General features: G+C 39.0%; 1 protein-coding gene across 3 annotated transcripts in view; it reads left to right on the top strand.

The window, feature by feature from the left end:
- MAPK14 (mitogen-activated protein kinase 14) overlaps positions 1-19,363 on the top strand; it is a 67,652-nt gene that overhangs the window by 3,524 nt on the left and 44,765 nt on the right. The window lies entirely within an intron of this gene.

Genomic DNA, 19,363 nt, shown 5'->3' with positions numbered 1-19,363 from the left:
TATGTTGTTGCAAAGCATTGATTTTGTGGTTTTAGGACAGAAAGGGGGTGTCTTTGTGGTGAGTTTAAGGAAATATAAACAGGAACTTAAATGCCTTTCCTCTGGGGTATCGTTTTTCCAGACCCTTGCTGTTGATTAGAGGGTGTGGGGCACTGGTAACCATAAAATAGGTGAGAGTTGAGAATTACTCTTAAATCATGTTCAATTGTTTGTTCAACAATATTTATTGAATACCAGCTATGGACCAGATCGCGGGCTAGGTTTCTTGAGATAGAGTACTGAATAAGACAGAACAAGATGGTCCATTGCCTCAGAGAGCTTGTAGCCTAATGAGAGTCATAACTACCTTTTACAGATTGCTTACTGTGGTTCCAGGCATTGTACTGTGCAGTTTATATTTATCATCAGTATATAAAACATGTAACAAGACTTTTAGTAAGAGGATAGCAAAATTTACTAAGAAATCAAATCCAACTTCCTAAATGCTTTGTGAAACAGATTGTATATAAATAAACATAATAAAAATAAATGAAGCTTTTTTTTTTTAGTATTAATGACCATTCACCATTTTAAATCTTTTTTTTTCTTTAGGATAAGACAGGGTACAAATAAATAAAAGTACATCATTATTGAGTATGCACAGATGACTTTCTTGACTCCTGATCGGTGAGAGGAGTGTGCTCTTTACTTTTCTGGAGGTGATAAGAGGCCCATGCTGATCTCTCTTGCCATTTGCTTTTCTTTGTAAACAAAAGCAAGGTGATTGGCTGCATGTTACCAGTGCCAATCGATAAATGTTTAAACATAATGGCAAATGTTTGTATATAAAGACTTTTAAGAAAGAGTTCTGTCAAGTTGGCTATAAAGTCATATTTTATTTATTGAATCCCCTTTTTCCACTGATACTTTTCCACTGGCTCGCATTTTAAAATAGGGCTATCCTGGACCTCTGGCTTTTCAGTTCTGTCAGTTTCCTGATGCTGAGGAGTACTCTGCTTTTGATTTCCCTCTAACTCAGCCTCAGATGGTCTGTGTGTTGACTTTGCCTTTCATGGGCAACAGTGCAGATGATGCTGAGCCCCTGGGGCTCAGGATTCAAAGGTGGAAGAATTCCCTGGGCCAGATCACTCTCACTTTAGTATTAACTGACATTTTTATGGGATTTTACACTTTATAAAGTATTTTCATTCAGAGCGTTATCATTCAGCCTCCCCTGGTTCTATGAAGCCTGGTATTACTAACCCACTTATGCAGAAGAGGAGCTGGACTCATTCATTAAAGGAAGGGCATATTTGTCAGTGCTACTTTGATTTGGTTGTGAGATTACAATACTTTAGAAGTCTCCTTTCTTGTACATGTAGGCTGCTGAGATCGTGTGGTGATAGCTTCTCTTGTGCTGTTCCTCCTCCATCCCTCCTTTTCTGAAGAAAGGTGTTGCTGGGTCACTTGCCATAAGCTGTGACTGTATGAAACCAGTCCCACCAGTGTCATTTCCCAGCTAATCTGAGGGGTAATGACTTAACTCATTCAAGTCACGTCTCTTCCTCAGAATTGACAAGCCAAAAATGAACTCATTGCCAGATTAAATTTTTTTCCCAAAGAATTATTAGGCATTGCAAGTAGTTAATTCCTGAATTTATGAATCCTGCTGGTTTGAAATTCTTCCGTGTGCATCTTGTAAAAGTGAGACTATCTCTACATGTTTGTGTTATGTAAGTATAGAATATAAATAGAAAGAACTGCCTCTTTAGGCCTTTGAAAATACATTGGAGTTTTGCTCTTTACTGTGAAAATTGGTATTGATTTCTTCCTCTTCAGGAGGTATAATTACTGTAGTGCTCAAAAAAACCTCATTGAAAAGTGGGTTCTCCTGACCTGGAGCCTAGAGATTTGGTCTCATGGTTGCCATGTACTTACAAGTCATGCACGTGTTTCTTCAGGACAAAAAAAAAAAAACAAACCCCTTTCCCTTTAAATTTGAAATGTTTTTTGTAAATGAAGCTTTCGGTATTAGAAGTAGTTTGTCTTTGTATAGTACTTCCATAAATTAAGTACATATGTTTTTAGGATTTGTAAAATTAACCAATTTTCCAGCATTTTAGCCTTTTAAAAATTTATTCTAGGAAAGAAGAATATGGTGGTCTGTAAATTCTGCACTTTTGACAAGTAGGTCCTGGGTTCTGACATACTTGGCTCCCAGGCTGAATGTATGGGAGAAAGAGGTACACAAGAGTGAGGAGTCCAGGATGACCCCTAAGTTTTGGCAAATGGATAGATTTCAGATTATGTGAACTTTGAGGTATTATAGGGTACGAGGTTGTGGAGGCAAAGGGAGAGAAAGATGGGTCATGCTAATCTCCTTGAGGACAGGAGTCTGTGTGTTATACTGATACTTTGAGTACACGCTATGTACGGGTCATTGTTTAGGTGCTGGAAATGGAGTGTGAACAAAACAGACAAAAATTTCTGCCCATAAGAAACTGTATTCTAGTTGGGGGTGGAAGTAGAAGCAGATAATAAATAAGTAAAATTTATAACATGTCAGATGATAAGTGCTGTGGGGAAAATGAATCAAGGAAACAAGAGGGAATACTGGGATGGCTGTGCTGCACTTTCAAGAGGGTAGGCAGAGTAGGTCTCAGTGATAAAGTGACAATCGAGCAAAGACCTCAGGGCGGTGATGTAGAACACTGTTTGGACATGGGTGGAGAGGGAAGAACATTCCAGGCCAAGGGATCAGCAAGTGCAAGGGCCTTGAGGAAAAGGCCTCCTTCTCCAGGGATAGCTGGGAGACCAGTATGGCTAAAGCTGAATGAACCAGGGGCCAAATAGTAGTAGGAGAAGTGAGTAGAGGGGCTACAGATGTGCAGGGGTCATGAAGGGGCTTATTTGCCTTTGTAAGAACTGTGCCTTTTCCTCTGATTGGAGGGGGAGCCATGAGGGTTATGACTACAGGAGAGACCTGAACTAACTTACATTTTAACAGATCACTCTGCTCTAGGGTCCCTATTTTTTCATTTCTGTTCCATACCCGTTAGAGGTGCTAATTTTAGCTTAGGGTGGAATCGAGGAGTCAGATGAATTGGTGCACAGCCCCGACCCTTGCTCACAGTCTCATTCCAGAAGGCTCAGTACCAGAGCCAGTACTTTCGGTGGGCCCTGGAAATTCAGGGTACTCCAGGCCAGCTCTTTAAATAACATGGGCTTACTTCACTTTTTCAGGTTTCCGTTGCCAAAAGGAAGGGAACAAAGAGATTAGCTCTGGACTTCTGCTGACAAAAGATTAGCCTGCTGGCAGATTGAATGTTTTCTAACTTCTTTGGGCTTCTAGGTTTTTTCTTACTATTGGGTCATATTTTAAAAGTCATTTTTGCCTTCCTTCAGCATTTAAGATCTCATTTATTTTCTGTCTTATTTGGCTCTGTATCTGCTTTTACGTTCCTCTGCCTTTACCCCATTGTAGTAATTTTGGTAAAAGTTGGATTATTGTTACCTGTTACTAATGTTTTGGCTGTGAGCTCCCAAGGACATCTCTGTTAACTTGAATAAATCTTGTAGATGGAAAGATTCTACACATATGTGGCCCTGTAAGGACCCATAGGATTTATTGTCTTCCCTGCCTTTACAGAAACAAGCTTCCCTCCTCTTCTGTGAAAGCTATCCTCCTTTTACTGCTCTATCATCTAGTTGCAGAAAATAAGTGTTCCTAAACACAGATTCCCATGGCAACATAACAAAAAGGTAATAGAACAAATGTTTATTTTGTCTAGACCTGCTGTCTGAGTAACTTTAGACCCTGAACATGTTGGCTCCTGTTACTTTGAATGATGTTGTTGCAGATTTCCTTGTTTTCCTCAAAACCTCCTCCTAGGCCTTGGTGGTATTGTCACTGTGCCTGTGACATGAAGGAAGGTATGTAAGTATGTGTGTCTTACTGTCAGTCTGCCCACAAGTATGCACTGCTTGCTTTTCCAAGCTTATGGTTCAGAGTGTAGGCATCATGCAACACATGGCCATGCCAAAAAAAAAAAGCACACCAGTTATCCCCTTTGTTTTCTTAAATTCATTGATTCTGTATTGCCAGTGCTAGACACTGTACTAGGTGTTATGTTTACAAAGATTAAAAAAACAAAAAAGCAGGAAGGGTTCCAGCTTTTGAAAATAACAGTCTAGAAGGGACATATTTACATTGTTTCCTCAGAGATTGCTCTGGAAGTCCTCTGTAGCTTTTCTTTTCTGCATTCTTTCAGCTTAAGTTGCTGTGTCAAATCTACCTTTATACTTCTAGTGCTTCCCTTGAAATCTTTCAGATTCTTCTGCATCTCTCGAGTCTAGTGACGTGCTGATCACTTTTTACATCTGGGGCAACGTTATGCAAGGATATGTGTTGGAAATCTGTGTCAGAGAAGCTTTTCCATCTGGTGATTCAGATCCAGAAAGTGATGATTTCAACGTGTGCCCGCAAGAGATCAGAACTTCTTCTTTTGATCTGCCGAGGGCTCAGGGAGGCTGTGTGTTAGGGGAAGAAAGGAACTTTGACGGTAAGGGTCATCCAGATCCTTAACCCAGCCCTATCCTTCTACTTGGTGTAGTCTCTCAGCTGTGACAGTATTCTTACCTACAAATTTCATGCCCCTAATCATGCCCTTAGTCTATCCTGTGATGCTCAGCTTGAGGTGTCTGGTTTATACAAGTGTATATTAAACTCTTCTTTCTTGTATTTCCGCATCCTCATAGTATATATAACTTTATTCCCAGAAATAATTGCTTTTTTCTTATTATCCTCAATAGCTAGTTCTTTTTTCCTCCTTCTGTCAAATCCTTCATCTAGGGCTTTAGCTAGCTTGAACTTTCTTGAACTTAGACTTGCATAATAGTTTCTATTTATGTTTTCTTCTTCAGGCTACCAAATGCTGGTGAAACTAAATTATTCTTCTTTGGTATAATAAAATATGACTCCCTAATGATCTTAGTATTACATTGAAGTGAAATATCGATGTTGGTATCATATATTGATGTACTTCTAATAATTTCCTCTTTTGACATTATAAGTTTGGCTTCCTTCATTTTCTGATTCCTAGTTTAGAGTCCTAAATGCCTTATGCCTTGAATAATCTGCTTTGAAAATAGCAATCTCAATAAATTAAATGATATTGATGCTAAAGGGGGGAAAAAAGTAAATTAAGAGGACAGTGAGTATTATGAGCATCTGTCAAGCTATGTTTATTTTCCCAAATGTAGTATAACCTAGGATTACTCATCCTATTGTCATTTTGGGTGGGATAATTTTTTTTGTTGTGGGGGGCTATCTTGTGCTTTGCAGGATATTTAGCAGCGTCCCTCTACCCTACCCACTAGATGCCAGTAGCAATCCCCAGTTGTGACAACCAAAAATGTCTCTAGACATTGCCACGTGTCCCTGGGGGCAAAGTCATCCTTGATTGAGAACTACTTATATAACCCAATGTGTTTGATTGGCCCTGAGTAAAAACTAGATAGGATAACTTGAACCTTCTACCTGCAAAAAGATAGAAACACTAATACTTTCTATGCATATTCCTTTTGAATTCATTGTCTGATACAGTCTCAACAATAGCCTTGTTCATATACTCTACATCTAAATTTGTACTTCTAAACCTATCTCAAGAATGTCTAACCCTGTGGATTTCGAGTGTATTGAAATGGTAATGTTTCGTGCTTTCCCTTGATTATTTTTCTACACACTTCTTGAAGACAATCTCAGAGATGTAGTACTAACTACCCTGGGGATAGATTCATGTTATAAACTTGTGTGGTTCAGCCTTGGATATGTGGAGCTAATATATGAAGGGAGCTCATCATTAGCACTGATGAATGCATGGTCCTGAAAATTATAATCAAGGAATGAGCCAATTACCTGAAGATTTCTATAACTCTAGGTTTTAAGGCAACATAATTTTGGAAGTTTTGAAATATGTGTTTATATTCATGTTTATGTTTTAGATTTACTGTAGTGAAAGAAATCTGTTGGTCATTCATCAGACTGTTAAATGCCCACTAGTGTATAAAAGAAATAGTCATAAAATATTAGTGAACTATATATATAAAAAGGTATTGATGGGGGCCGGCCCGGTAGCAGAGCGTTAAGTTCACACGTTCCGCTTCTCAGCGGCCCGGGGTTTGCCAGTTCGGATCCCAGGTGCGGACGTGGCACCGCTTGGCAAAAGCCATGCTGTGGTAGGTGTCCCATGTATAAAGTAGAGGAAGATGGGTATGGATGTTAGCTCAGGGCCAGTCTTCCGCAGCAAAAAGAGGAGGATTGGCAGTAGTTAGCTCAGGGCTAATGTTCCTCAAAAAAGAAAAAAAAGGTATTGATGTCTGTAGAGATGTGGAGGCATTGTGGATGATAGTAGTTAGAATGGTTTTGTGGAAGAGGAAGGGTTTGAAGATTATTTTGAAGGATTGGTAGTATTTGGAGAGAAAGAAAGGAAACATTTTTAGGTAACAGGAGAAAACATAACTAAGAGAATTAGACATGAGATGTTCTGGCCTGACAGGAGGAATATCTCCAGTAGGTTGAACCCAATTGTGGTTCTCATTCTGGTTGTGCTTCAGAATCGCTTGCGGAACTTTTAAACATACAGGTGCTTGGGTCCTACCCGCAGAAATTAAGAATTAGGTCTGGAGTAGGGCTAAGGCATTGGCATTTTTCTAGGTAGGAGAGAGCTGTTCAAGTTTCCTGGAGTTATAAAGTAGCTAGGAAAAGTGTTTTAAAATTGGTCTGACTGGAGCATACAGAGTGTATTGGAGGAAGCAAATGTGTTGCTTTGTTAAAGTCTTTAGTAATTTGTTTGTGTGTGTGTCTGTGCCTTCTGACTCCCCAGCTAGAGTTCTCAGTTCCTTAAGCAAAGGAACGATCTGCTTTGGTATGTATTTATTAATCTTGCATTATGTTCTAGGCACTAGGCTAGATCCTGAGGATAAACAGATAAATAAACTACAGCTCCTGTTCTCTCACAAATCTAAATTGGAAAACAAATATATAAAGGAATAATTTCTTCAGTTCAGGGTCTAAAGTATTGGCTACATTATGTTACTGGTTGTAGTCGTTTTTAGATCCTGTCTAATGATTGCTGAATAAATGTGCATGACAACAGGTGATCAAGGATTTGGGCCCTCAATTATATTTTCATAATCTGCCCTATTTTGCTGTTATTTCAGAGATGTACTCAACCTCAAATTTGAGAATAAGAGATCTAAAAATATATCTTGAGAATTTACTATGTGATAAACCCCATGCTGGAAGCTGATCATGAAACCATTTTATAATAGCATGTTCATTTCAACTCAGAACATTTAAAACTTACCTGCCTTTTAAAGTTCATAAAGTAATTTCACATAATTATCTTATTTGAGCCTCAAAGCCGCATTGTGAGAAAGGAGGGCTGATGATACTTCCATTTGATTGATTTGGAAACAGGCTCATAGAAGCTTTGGCCAAGATCACTGGCTAGGAAGTGCCAGATCCAAAACTAGAACTCAAATCTTTTGACTACTTACTTTTCTCTACATCAAACTGTATATGTTTATACTTAATAGAATTCTTCTAGATCAGGTCATCAAAAACTGCTAACAGACACTACTCACGAGGATTCAAAAGTAGCTTTGTTAAATGGAATTTCAGTGATTTTTCTAGAGCAGTAAAAATGTTCTTATCTAGTTTCCCCAAAAGGAAGTGCGATATCTTGAAAATTCCAGTATTTTGATAAAGAAAAAATCAAGTTGCCAAGTGTAATGATTTAAAAATATAGCCATAAATTATTTGATACTCCTCCCTTAAAGGGATGGAGCTTAATTCTCCTCTCCTTGAGTGAAGGCTGTACTTAGTGACTCACTCCTTTCATGTATGGAATGTGACAGAATGGTGGAGTGTGACTTCTCAGGGTAGGTGGTAAAAGACATTGTGGCCCCCATCTTGCTTTTTCTCTGAGATCGTTGCTTTGGGCAGTTTCTCAACCTTGGTCCTGTTGACATTTTTGGCCAGATGCTTCTTTATTATGAAGTATGTTAAGCAGTATCCTTGGCCTTTACCCACTAGATGCCGGTAGCACACCCTCCCACACACACCCCAGTTGTGACAGCCAAAAAATGTCTCAGACACTGTCAAACGTCCCGAGGTAAAATTGCCCTCCGTTGAGAACCACTGCTTTAGGAGAAGTCAGCTCCGATGTTGAAAAATCCTGAAGCAGCCCTTTGGAGAGGGCCACATTGCGCAGAGCTGTGGGCTGGCAGTGCCATGTCAGTGAGCCATCTTGGAAGTGGATCCTCCAGCCTTAGTCAAGCCTTCAGATGACTGTAGCTGTGGCCAACATCTTAACTGCCACCTCGCGAAGAGACTATGAGCCAGAACCACTGAGTTCAGCTGCTCTTGAATTCCTGAGTCAGAAAAACTGTGAAATAGTAAGTCTTGTTTAAACCATCAAATTTGGGGGTAATTCATTATCTAGCAACAGGTAAATAACACACTGTTACTGTAAAAGATATATATGTGTCACATAAGATGGAGAGTCACAGACTGAGCAAAAGCCATAAGTTGTGAAGACACATTAATGCCTGTTATGTACATCTATAGTCATCTTCATAACATATGTTTGTAAGGTGCTTTTCTGGATGTGAAGCCTATAAACACTGTAACTGTAAAAGCCTTTTAATTGTAGCAGCAAGGCAAAGTTGATTGATGGTAATACTAAATAGTTACAATGTAATATGCAATTAGTCTCTTTAATGTTTCAGACTTGCTTTAAAGGAGTTAAAAAGTATTTAATTGTAACTTCAAAACTATTTGTTACTGAAATTTTCAACTAGAGAGAATGTACTCAGGGTGATGTCATTCCAGTGAAGCTTTGGAAAATAATCTTTTTTGAAAGAAATAAAAGAATCTACATGTAATATTCTTGAAATCAATATGGGATAACCATTGCTCTTGACGCAGATGTATCGTTTCACGTTTGCAGTCACGTATGTTAACTGACACCGCTGTAGCTTTTAAAGCTTTAATGAAGAAATGTCTTATAAAACCATTCTATTTTCCAATGGAGCTACAGCAGATGAAGAGTAATTGCATTTCACATTTTAATCACAGATGGTTTTGGATTTTTAGATTGCGTGTCAAGTGAATTTCTACATTGTTTGAATGTTAGCTTTCACCAGCCTAGTAAATTGAAGCAGTTGTGAAAAACATTTTTGTTCCAGTAGCTTAGGTTTTGCAGCAGTAATTGGACTGGATCAGGAATGGCAAGTACCTAGTGTGTGTGTTGCCATTCACTGAGTCCTAGCCCTGTAGCTAATGTACCTAATAAATCCTATCACAAATATATTTTCCTCTCTGAATGAGATTTTCATGAAAATACTGAATTTGCATAAATGTTCTTGAACTATAAGTTCTGCGAGGCAAGGTAAGTGATCAACTAAATGATTCTTTTTTCCATTCTGGGCTGCTAATCTATTGATAAGGTTTTTCATATGTCATTTATGTTTTAAGCCTCTTTGAGAGGAATTTTGAGAACTGAAAATCTGGGGATTGGTTCTATTGCACTTACTAGTAACAATTGCATTAATAACATCTGATGTTCCTCCCATCAATGTGAAAGTGTTATTGTAAGAAGCTAAATTCCATTTAAAAATGCTGTATATCGTGCAAATAGTCAAACCATTTTGTGGTTTTCTAAAAAAAGTGTTATGTAGACATTAAAACAAGGTATGTGAGAGTTAGTGAAGATATTAGAAGAAAGCTAACAATGTTTCAAATGTTATGAGCTTTTAAAGTCAATTTTAAGTGCCTTGCTACTCTGAGGAATGTTTTTTAGGTTCCTAAATCAAAACTTGAGTTCTGGGTTTTGCATAAAGTTGCCTTTATCTTCATGCCGTTACTTCCAAAATGCAGGGGTGGAACGTAAGCATCAGAACTGCGTGATACTTCATATTTGTCTGAATTTAGAAGGAAGGAAAAGTAGATTTCTGTAGTAGAGGGAGATATGTGCTGAAAAGTATTTCCAGTAGGCATATGTTGAAATTTGTATCAAGTGTTACAGGGAAAGAGAAAGTTCCAAGTTAGCAGTCTGAATTACTTAGTTATTTTGAAGGCTGTTGTCAATTAACCTGAAATAAATTGGAAAAAAGCCTCAAATTGTATGATCTGGAGAAGAGAAGTCATGTTTTTGCAAATTATTTCTTTTCACTTAGATTTTTTTTTTAAAGATTTTATTTTTCCTTTTTTTCCCCATAGCCCCCAGTACATAATTGTGTATTTTTAGCTGTGGGTCCTTCTAGTTGTGGCATGTGGGACACCACCTCACCATGGCCTGATGAGCGGTGCCATGTCCGCGCCCAGGATTCGAACCAGCGAAACCCTGGGCCACCAAAGTGTAGCTCGCAAACTTAACCACTTGGCCACAGGGCCAGCTCCTAACTTAGATATTTTAATGAATTTGATATATTAACGAGAACTTGTTAACTCACTGTAACTATAGATTTTAATATATTCAAACATTTCTAATAATTTCCAAAAATAAATAAAATTGTGTTTGCTTAACTATTATTGCGGGTTCATTTTTCCTTATTAACGTCATTCAGGGATGAGAGAGGTCATCTGTGACCATTGGAAGAAATTATAAAATCATTTAGGATCCCCACAAATTACTCAGAGACTTGCCAGGTGATTGCTCATTCTCCATTCTGTTGGGGAAAACCCAAATCATTTTTTTGAGGAAAATCCTGGTGCAGTCATTTGTACTTTCGTGCTCTGTGGACATGGGCACTTGTCCTGGTTAGACAGCACCTCATCTTTCTTAAGAGGTTGTCTGTCTTCCTCTGCCTACCAACCCAGCTGACCGTTCAAGCATCATGATTTGCCTTTACCTTGCAACATAGGAAATCTGCAAGCCTGGTGCCAGTGATGGAGCATAAACACAGAGCCCTTATGTCTCTGTACCTATCAGAAGCTCAGTTGATAGAAATCTTTGGAGGATTTTCTGAGGAATATGGAGCTTATTATCTATTTTTCTACACACATTTAAGATTTCCTCTTGGATGAAGTCTGTCAGAGAGCAGCCTGCTATGCTGTTTTGTGCTCTCCTCCCCCCCTTCGCTGGTAATGAACTGTATTTTGGCTTTATGAAGCAGTCTCCACTGATGGGTGCTCTAAGAAAACAGCTGTCTGAAACCCACTATTATGTTTGTGTAAGGATGTCGATTAGGGCATTTTTACCATGTTTTGCAGTGTCTCCTTTATAAACATACACAGGAGGAACTCTGGTTTTATTGCAGGAGTAATTATGCCTCTCTTCAGTTCTCCTGAGTACCTGGTTTGTTTTTATTATATGGTTCGTGACTCATGTCTTAACTGGTTGTGTTCTCTTTGTGTTGGCTTTAGTGGGCTCAGAGCCAAATTTGAGGCCCACCTCTAGTGGGTATTTAGAGAGGACCTCATGATATATGTTAGTATGCTAACCTTACCTGTACGGAATTTATCTTATTTTTTTTCTCTTAATCGCTTACTGTTATGTCAAGTTGTGTATATACAGTTCCAGGCTGCTTTAAATCTGTTGTGGAATAAAGCAGGGTATGTGTAAATAAATTTAGGAGTTAAATAAAATTATATCAGCATATATTAAGAATCTAGTAAGACAGTTTTTTTTCAGTGGGGGTGGGAGGCAAGTATGAATGTGTAACAAAACGTTCAGTTTCGTTGAATGAATATTATTGTGTCTTAGGCATTGGATTTACAGTCAGCAGTAGATGAATGACAGTGACATCCTAATATTATAATTGCTTTTAATGAATTTTGTATTTCTTCCTTTAATTTTTTTAACCATATCAATGATTTTATAAAATGTGAATTTTATAACTTTGGAAGACTTCATGTGAATTTCAGTTGGGGAGAAAACTTATTAAGCAATGTGTCCTAAATTTTAGTTTGGAGAACCTGATCATCATAAAGATAATTCCATTTTATGATGTTGTTCATGAAAACAAGGTTTTATTTGTACCTGTAGTTTAAAAATGTGATTAAGAGGAATCTTCCCAACTGGTAATACTAGTAAGTGAATCATTATAATAAAGGCAAAGCCAATAGTTAGTCCTAGGGTTGTCCTTATCCCTGGCAGCTTGGCATCCTGGAAAAAGAATGAGCGTTGAAATTAGACAGACCTTGGGTGGGTTGTTAATGTTTCTAACGATGAATTTCTTATTTTGGAAAGTAAATGTAACTATCTCACAAAGTTATTATAAGGATTAAATTAAGTATTTCCAAGATAATATGTGACATAATCAAGTAGTCAATAAATTTGAATTTCTTCTCCTTTGAGTATTCAATTAATTTCATCAGGTGATTTTCTTTAATTATTAGGAATTTCTGCTTTTGGTAATTCCAGTGTTCAGTTTAGGATGAAATGCCTGATTTCCCCTCTCTCTACTGCTTTGATTAGTGGTAGAAACAGGAGACTAGGTCAGAGCAGTTAAATGCTTAAAGAAGTGGGGGCTGAAATGGGTTGTCTATTTCTTGCTTCAGCAGCTTGTGCTATAGGGATCACTAACTAGTAAGCAGAGAGCAGTTTCTCTGAACAATTCCTGCTTGTTCTCTTTCATGAGTAAAATCTGTTTTAAAAAGTGGGAGTGTATGTCCTTTGAAGTAAAAATTATGAGTCTGTTCTAAGGAAATCACGCAATTACAGAAGAAATGGTATAAATTAAAATGTGCAGTGTAGTGGTCTTTATGTTATTTGTGTGTGTGAATGAATGGAATGGCTGTAATGCCCATCAGTAAGAGAAGGGCTGAGTAGATTGTGGTACAGATATTTAATGAAATTATTGTAAATGATTGTTTAGTACAATGGAAAATGCTTATGGTTTAGGGGTGGAGGATAGATGATATTAAATTTACTTGTATACTCTGAGTATAGCCGTGTAAGTATCATTTGAAGGAAATATAGTTGTTAATAGTGGTTTTATTGAAGTTAGAAAGAGTTCCTCTTTTTTTGTTGCTGTTTTAGGGTAACAATATAGATGACTTGTACTTCTAACTTTATTAATGACTTTATTAAAAGATATAAGCTCGGTTTTTTTAAAAAAATCAAAGGATAGAAAAATGTAAAATAAAAAGCAAAAGTGTGAAAAGTCTGAGTACACTAGGCATTTCTTCTCTGTGTATGTATGTGTACATGTATGAGTATACATTTTGTTTTCCACTGACAGGATCATTCTTTACTGCTGAAACTTGTTCTCTTTCCTGTCAGAAATATAACATGTACATAGTAGTATGTGGAGATTCTTGTGAATGGCTGCAATATATGGTACATGAAAATTCACCATAATTTAAACTCTCGCCTATCGAATTTTAAGGCAGCTTCTGGTTTTGTTCTGGTGAACAGGCTGCAATGAACATTTATATATTTTGAACCCAAGTTACATATTTTTCTATATAAATTTTTAAACCTAATTTATATATTTTTGAATCCAACTTTTTCGAAAGTGGTCAGCTGTCCGTTTATAGTTGTACTGTGTTATTGGGCATTCTTTGCTTTCGTGTGTGTTTCACCATCTCAGTTGGATGGTAAGCTCTGTGACATCAGGTACTGTGTTTAATGTTTCTTTTGTATCTAACAAAGAATTTCATGAAGGAGATATTTCAGAAAATACCTAGGAAGTGGTATTTTGGTATTTGTGAGATGCCCCATTGTCGACTCCTTTAGTGTTTTAGACTCATAGCGGGTAGCAGAACTTCAGGGACTGACAGCTTCCCCTTAATAAAGTAATATAGAGAGTGAAAGTTGTTTCTTATGAAATACATTTCATTAGTACCATCCTGAGTTCAATGTAAGATTACAGGAAAAACTTTTTCCTTATGAAATGCAATTAATTATAGTAGGAAGCATTTTAGAAAAGAAGCAGAGTCCATACAATTAGAATATATTAAATGAACTATTAGCAAAATTGAACTTGCTTTTCCATTATAGTAAAGTGGTTAAGACTTCACACGTGAAACACACCCTTTGGATTTGAATCCCAGCTCTCCCATTTCTGTCTGTACTCTCGGCACATTACTTAACCCCTTTGTGTCTCAGTTCTCTCATCTGTAAAATGAGAGTAATAATCACGTCTTCTCATAAAGTTGTAATAAAGTTATTCCTTCATGTAAAGATCTAAAAACACTGCCTACAAATAATAAGTGCTCAATAAACGTAGGGTTGTAACGTTAATATCAGTTTCTTGTTGGATACTATTGAATTTATAAAAATTGAGAGCCACATGATAAAATTGAAGTTTTTTCTTTCATATTTCAGATAACTACATTCTAAAATACTTTTTTGTACTTTTTTAAAGCATTTATTGAGAATGTACTATGTTCCAGGCACTATGCTAAATCCTGTGTAATAAATAGTGAATAAAACAGAAGACACTTCATACCCTCAAGATGCTTATGATGAGTGGGAAAGGCAGACATTATTAACATGTAATATTTGAGCTTTACCATAGGCCAGGCCCTTTGCTAAACTACTACGAAAGTTATCACATTTAATCCTAACAAACATCCTGCAGATTAGATATGAACATTATCCTTATTTTATATATGAGGCTGAGAGAATTTAATTAACTTCCTCATATACAGCTACTGAATGGCAGAACTGGAATTAAAATTCAGATAGTCTAATATCAGAGCCCCAGCCCTTATTCAGCTACTCTGCTGGATAGTAAATAAACATATAGTAATAAATTCTGATTATTGGGGTCTGTAGGGTACTGATTAATCCTAGCCTGCCTTTTGCAGAATAGATACGGGAGCGGTAGATATCAGAGTCAAATAGAGATAAAAATATGCACTTTGTTGCTGGTAAAGCTTGCGTGGAGAATGATTTGGACAGGCAGCTCAAGTGGGCTTCTTATTTCTTCCCCACTGAGTTGAACTTGCACACTCAGTCACGGGCAGGTCAGCTAGAAACCTGATGACTTTCCTTGTTCCAAGAGGCCCCACCAGGCTTATCAGGGGAGGAGAGGAGAAGGTACATAGTCTGCAGGTGGGCAGGCAAACTCTGAAGTGGAGAGCTGAAGAGAATGGGTCACACAGGAGCAGTGGCCATTTTCTCAGTCTCACCAGAGTCAGTGAGGGTTTTAGAGAAGAGTGTAAATTTACTTGGTACTCCCAGGAGGGAAGAAGTTACTATTTTATGGGTTTTTAGGAACAAGAGGTGTGGGAGAGAAGAGACCCTCCTCCTTTGATGTGGGGTAAGGAAGGAAACAACAAGGATGTTGTGACAGAGAATGACTGCTTGGGACCTCTTAGATACATCTCTCGGGGGGGCAGGGTGAGTATTTAAGCCTGTCTTGAAGGGTAAAGATTCAGCTGTGGGTTGTAGTGGAGGTGGGGGGAGAAGAGCATTTCAGGAGCAACGTGTCTCAAGAGTTTAAGGAACCGAAAGGAACCGGCGTGTTCAGAACATAGTGGCTGAAGGGAAGGAAGGAGTGGCACAGGCGCGGGATGGAGTGGTCATTGGCTGTCAGATCGCCTGAGCCTTGCAGGCTATGATAGGAAATCTGCATTTTATTTTATATGTCAAGGAAATTCCTTGAAGGATTTGAAGAAGAGGACTGGTGTTACCTAATTTGTATTTTTAAATGATTGAATTGGATGCTTGTGGAGAGTATAATAGAGGGAGAAAAACAGGAGGCAGGGAGACCAGTATAAGAAGGCAGGCTGGTAATGAGGATGACTTGGACTAGTATGGGGGCAGTGAAATGAAGAGAAGTTGAATTGGAGATGTATTTCGGAGATGGAAACCATAAGACTTGCTGATAGATTTACGTGGGGGGCAGGAGACCAGAGGAAAGGGACAATGACAAATGTCTGGCTTGAGCAACTGGATGGAAAGTCCATTTACTGAGATGAAGGAGACAAGGAGAGGAATAGTTCTGGGTGTTTGAACTTGCTAAGTTGAAGGCTTTTGTTTGTTTTTCATATGGAGATGTCAGGTAGGCAGTCAGGCTTGGAGAAGAGATTTCGGTTAGAGACATAGATTTGTGAGTTTCCAATATATAAAAGGCATTTAATTTAAAGTCATGGGTATAAATGAGATCATCTAGAAGGGGAGAGCGTGGGAGAGAGAAGAGAAGAGGGCCCAGTGCCATGCTCTGAAGAACTCCATCATACAGAGCTTGAGTAGGGGCGCTACATGCAGTGGGGGCAGAGAAGGATCTGCGGTAGAGGTCATAGAAAACAAGGAGAATGCTGATACAGACTCCAGCACGGAGAGTGTTTAGAGAAAGGGGCAGTGGTAACTGTGTCAATTGCTAGTTCAGAAAAGTGGCCATTGGATTTGGTAACAGAGGTCATTGATGACCCTGAGAAGAGCAGTAGAATGGATTGAGGAAAGAATGGGAGCTGAAGAAATGAGTCATTTGTGTAGATCTGTGCTTTTCAAACCTTAAAATGTATGTGAATTACCTGGAGAGCTTTTCAAAACATAGATTCTACTCTAGGGCCCAAGATTCTGCATTTCTAAAGACCTCCCAGATAATGCCTAAAGACCTCCCAGATAATGCCAATGCTCGTGGTCCACGGAGTAGCAGAGGTATTGATGAGTAGTCCCCAAACTTCATTGTGTGTTCGAATTATATGGAGGGCTTGATAAAACACAGATTACTAGACCCACTCCAGAGTTTCTGATTCAGTAGGTCTGGGGTGGAACCTGAGAATTTGCATTTCTTATAAGTTCCCAGGTGACACCAATGCTCCTGGTCCAGGAACCACACTTTGAGAACCATTGGAGAATTTTAACTGTGATGGGGAGCTGTCAAGGGAAATTTTTTGTTTGTTGAGGATGGGAAATAACTAGAGCATATTTATGCTGATGAGAATGATCCCTTAGATAGGGAGAAATGGATGATGTAGAGAGAAAGGGAATGAAGGAGTGAAGTCCTTGAAAAGGTGAGGGAAGATGGGTCCAAAGCATGTATTGACGTCTTGGATTTTTACAAGAAAGGGCATGCGTCCTTAGTTATAGCAAGAGAGAAAGCAGAGAGATGAGTCCAGTGGAGATGGGTTTTTAGATTTAGTGGTAGGCAGATGGAGCTCCCTTTTGATGGTTTCTGTTTTCTCAGTGAAAGCAAGGGCAACTCCTGACGGAGGAGGGTGAATTGGAGGTTTGAGGAGAGAGGTGTTGCCAAATGATGATTATGAGTAGGAAAATGAACTTACTACAAAAAGTGACCATATTGAGGGCCTTATTAGAGGTTAAGGTCAGAAATTAAGAATGAAACCAACCTGTATGATTGTGTATTCTTTTTTCTTCAACCACAGTTAGTTCTTGAAATCACACAAGGAGAATTACATAGTTGCGATCACCCAAAGTTAGACTTTATCCAGCTGAGTACATCAGAGAGAGAGAGAGAGAGATAGAGAGAGAGGAGAGGTACAGTGGAGCATGTAGTGTAAGCCAGGAAGGAAGGGACGTGAAGAGAGGAGAGGATTGAAGAATAGAAACAGGCAATGATGATGAGGTCAAGGAATTGTTGTAGTCAGGGTACAAGTAAACTAGAAATAAACTAAAAGGCATAGGAGGTTTGTGATGGAAAATGAATGATGGCATTCAAAATTGTGTAGGCAGGGCAGCTTTTGGTGGTGATAAAGGTCCAGAGTGTGACCGCGGAGGTGACTGGATGAGGTGGAGTTTCCTGGAGAGATCAGGAAACTGAGAGACCAGGATGTTGGATGTGCCCTCCACCTAGATGTTGAAGTTGCCAAGAGTGATGACAGAAGTTGGGAGTGGAGAGGGACTTTGAGATAGGAATGGACTTTTCGATGAATGATGGAAAATGCCAGGTCAGTGGATAATAGCAGCAGAGAGGGCGGAGTGGTCATGAGTAGGGGCTTCTGTAAAACAAAGGGAGAGTTGTGGTCTGGAAGCGGTACTGTTGGCAAGGAGGACATCTACCCCACCTGCTAGACAGGAGGTACCTGGGCTGTGAGAGAATGCCCTCTAATGGCAGGGCTGTAAGAGAAGTAGTGTTTTCAAGATACAGCCTAATTTCAGCTAAGGCAAAGAAAAGGAGGGAAGGTTCAGAAAAGGGGTTAAAGATTTACAGGAATTTATCACAAATTGGGAGTTGAAGGGCAAGGACAGAGAGTAAGGATTTAGGAGTGAAAGGAGGGGAACCTCTGGAGCGAGCACAGAGTCATTTGGGAAGAAGTTTGGTGATAGTAGATGATCCAGAAGTCTTGGATGCCCATTAGAGACTGAGATCTGCAGAAGGATGAGGCATGATTGAATTAACCCAGTCTCGAAAAATAATTAAAATACACGTCAGGTTTTTTGCTGTAAGTGTCCTACATGATCTAGCCTCTGGCTGTATCTGTGACCTTATTCTTTTCTACTCTCCCCTTGCTCTCTCTGCTGCACCTACACAGGCCGCCTTTCTCTCTGTCACTCCAGCATGCCGTATTTTTTCTACCTCTGTTTCTTTTTTCCTTTCTTTGCACCTGCTCTTCTGAGAGGCAGCATAGCCAAGTGGTTGCTAGCATAAGCTCTGGATCCAGACTCCCTGCTCTGCCACATTCTAGCTTTGCGTCGGTGGGCAAGTTATTTAACCTTTGCTTCAGTTTCTTTATTTGTAGACAGGAGAATGATAATGGTACTTACTTCAAAGGGGGGTTGGGGGTGCTGACCCAGTGGCACAGCGGTAAAGTGCACACGTTAAGCTTTGGCTGCCTGGGGTTCCCCGGTTCCGATCCCGGGTGCAGACATGGCACCGCTTGGCAAAAGCCATGCTGTGGCAGGTGTCCCACATATAAAGTAGAGGAAGATGGGCACGGATGTTAGCTCAGAGCCAGTCTTCCTCAGCAAAAAGAGGAGGATTGGCAGCAGTTAGCTCAGGGCTAATCTTCCTCTAAAAAAAAAAAAAAAAGGGGGGGTGTTGGGGATTAAAAAAATTAATGTAAAGGGCATGTGCACTAAAGACTCAGTAAATGTTAATAATATTATTTTTTCTTCTGCTTGAGGCTCTTTTTCCCCTGTGTCTTTACATAGTTGCTATTTTCTCATCATTCAGTTGTCTCAGGTCAAATGTACTTCCTCAGACATCCTAGCTAAAGTAGCGTAACTCCACTGGCTTTCCGTCACTCTTCTTCCCAATTTATTGTTTCTCTTGTTTTTTTTTTCAAAGATTAACCACGCGGCCATGCGGCCGGTCCCCCAGTTATTCTGTTTTATCTAGTCATAGTACTCATCACTATTTGGAATTATTTTATTATTCTGCTCTTCCCCTCTCCCCCCAGCCCCTGAGGGCAGGGATTTGTTGACTTGTTCCCAACTGTATCTCAGCTTCTAAAAAGTGG

This window comes from Equus quagga, chromosome 15 (genome assembly GCF_021613505.1).
Source record: "Equus quagga isolate Etosha38 chromosome 15, UCLA_HA_Equagga_1.0, whole genome shotgun sequence".
Lineage (NCBI taxonomy): Eukaryota > Metazoa > Chordata > Mammalia > Perissodactyla > Equidae > Equus > Equus quagga.
Note: the sequence above shows the minus strand (reverse complement) of the source record. Positions and strands in the feature narration are given on the sequence as shown.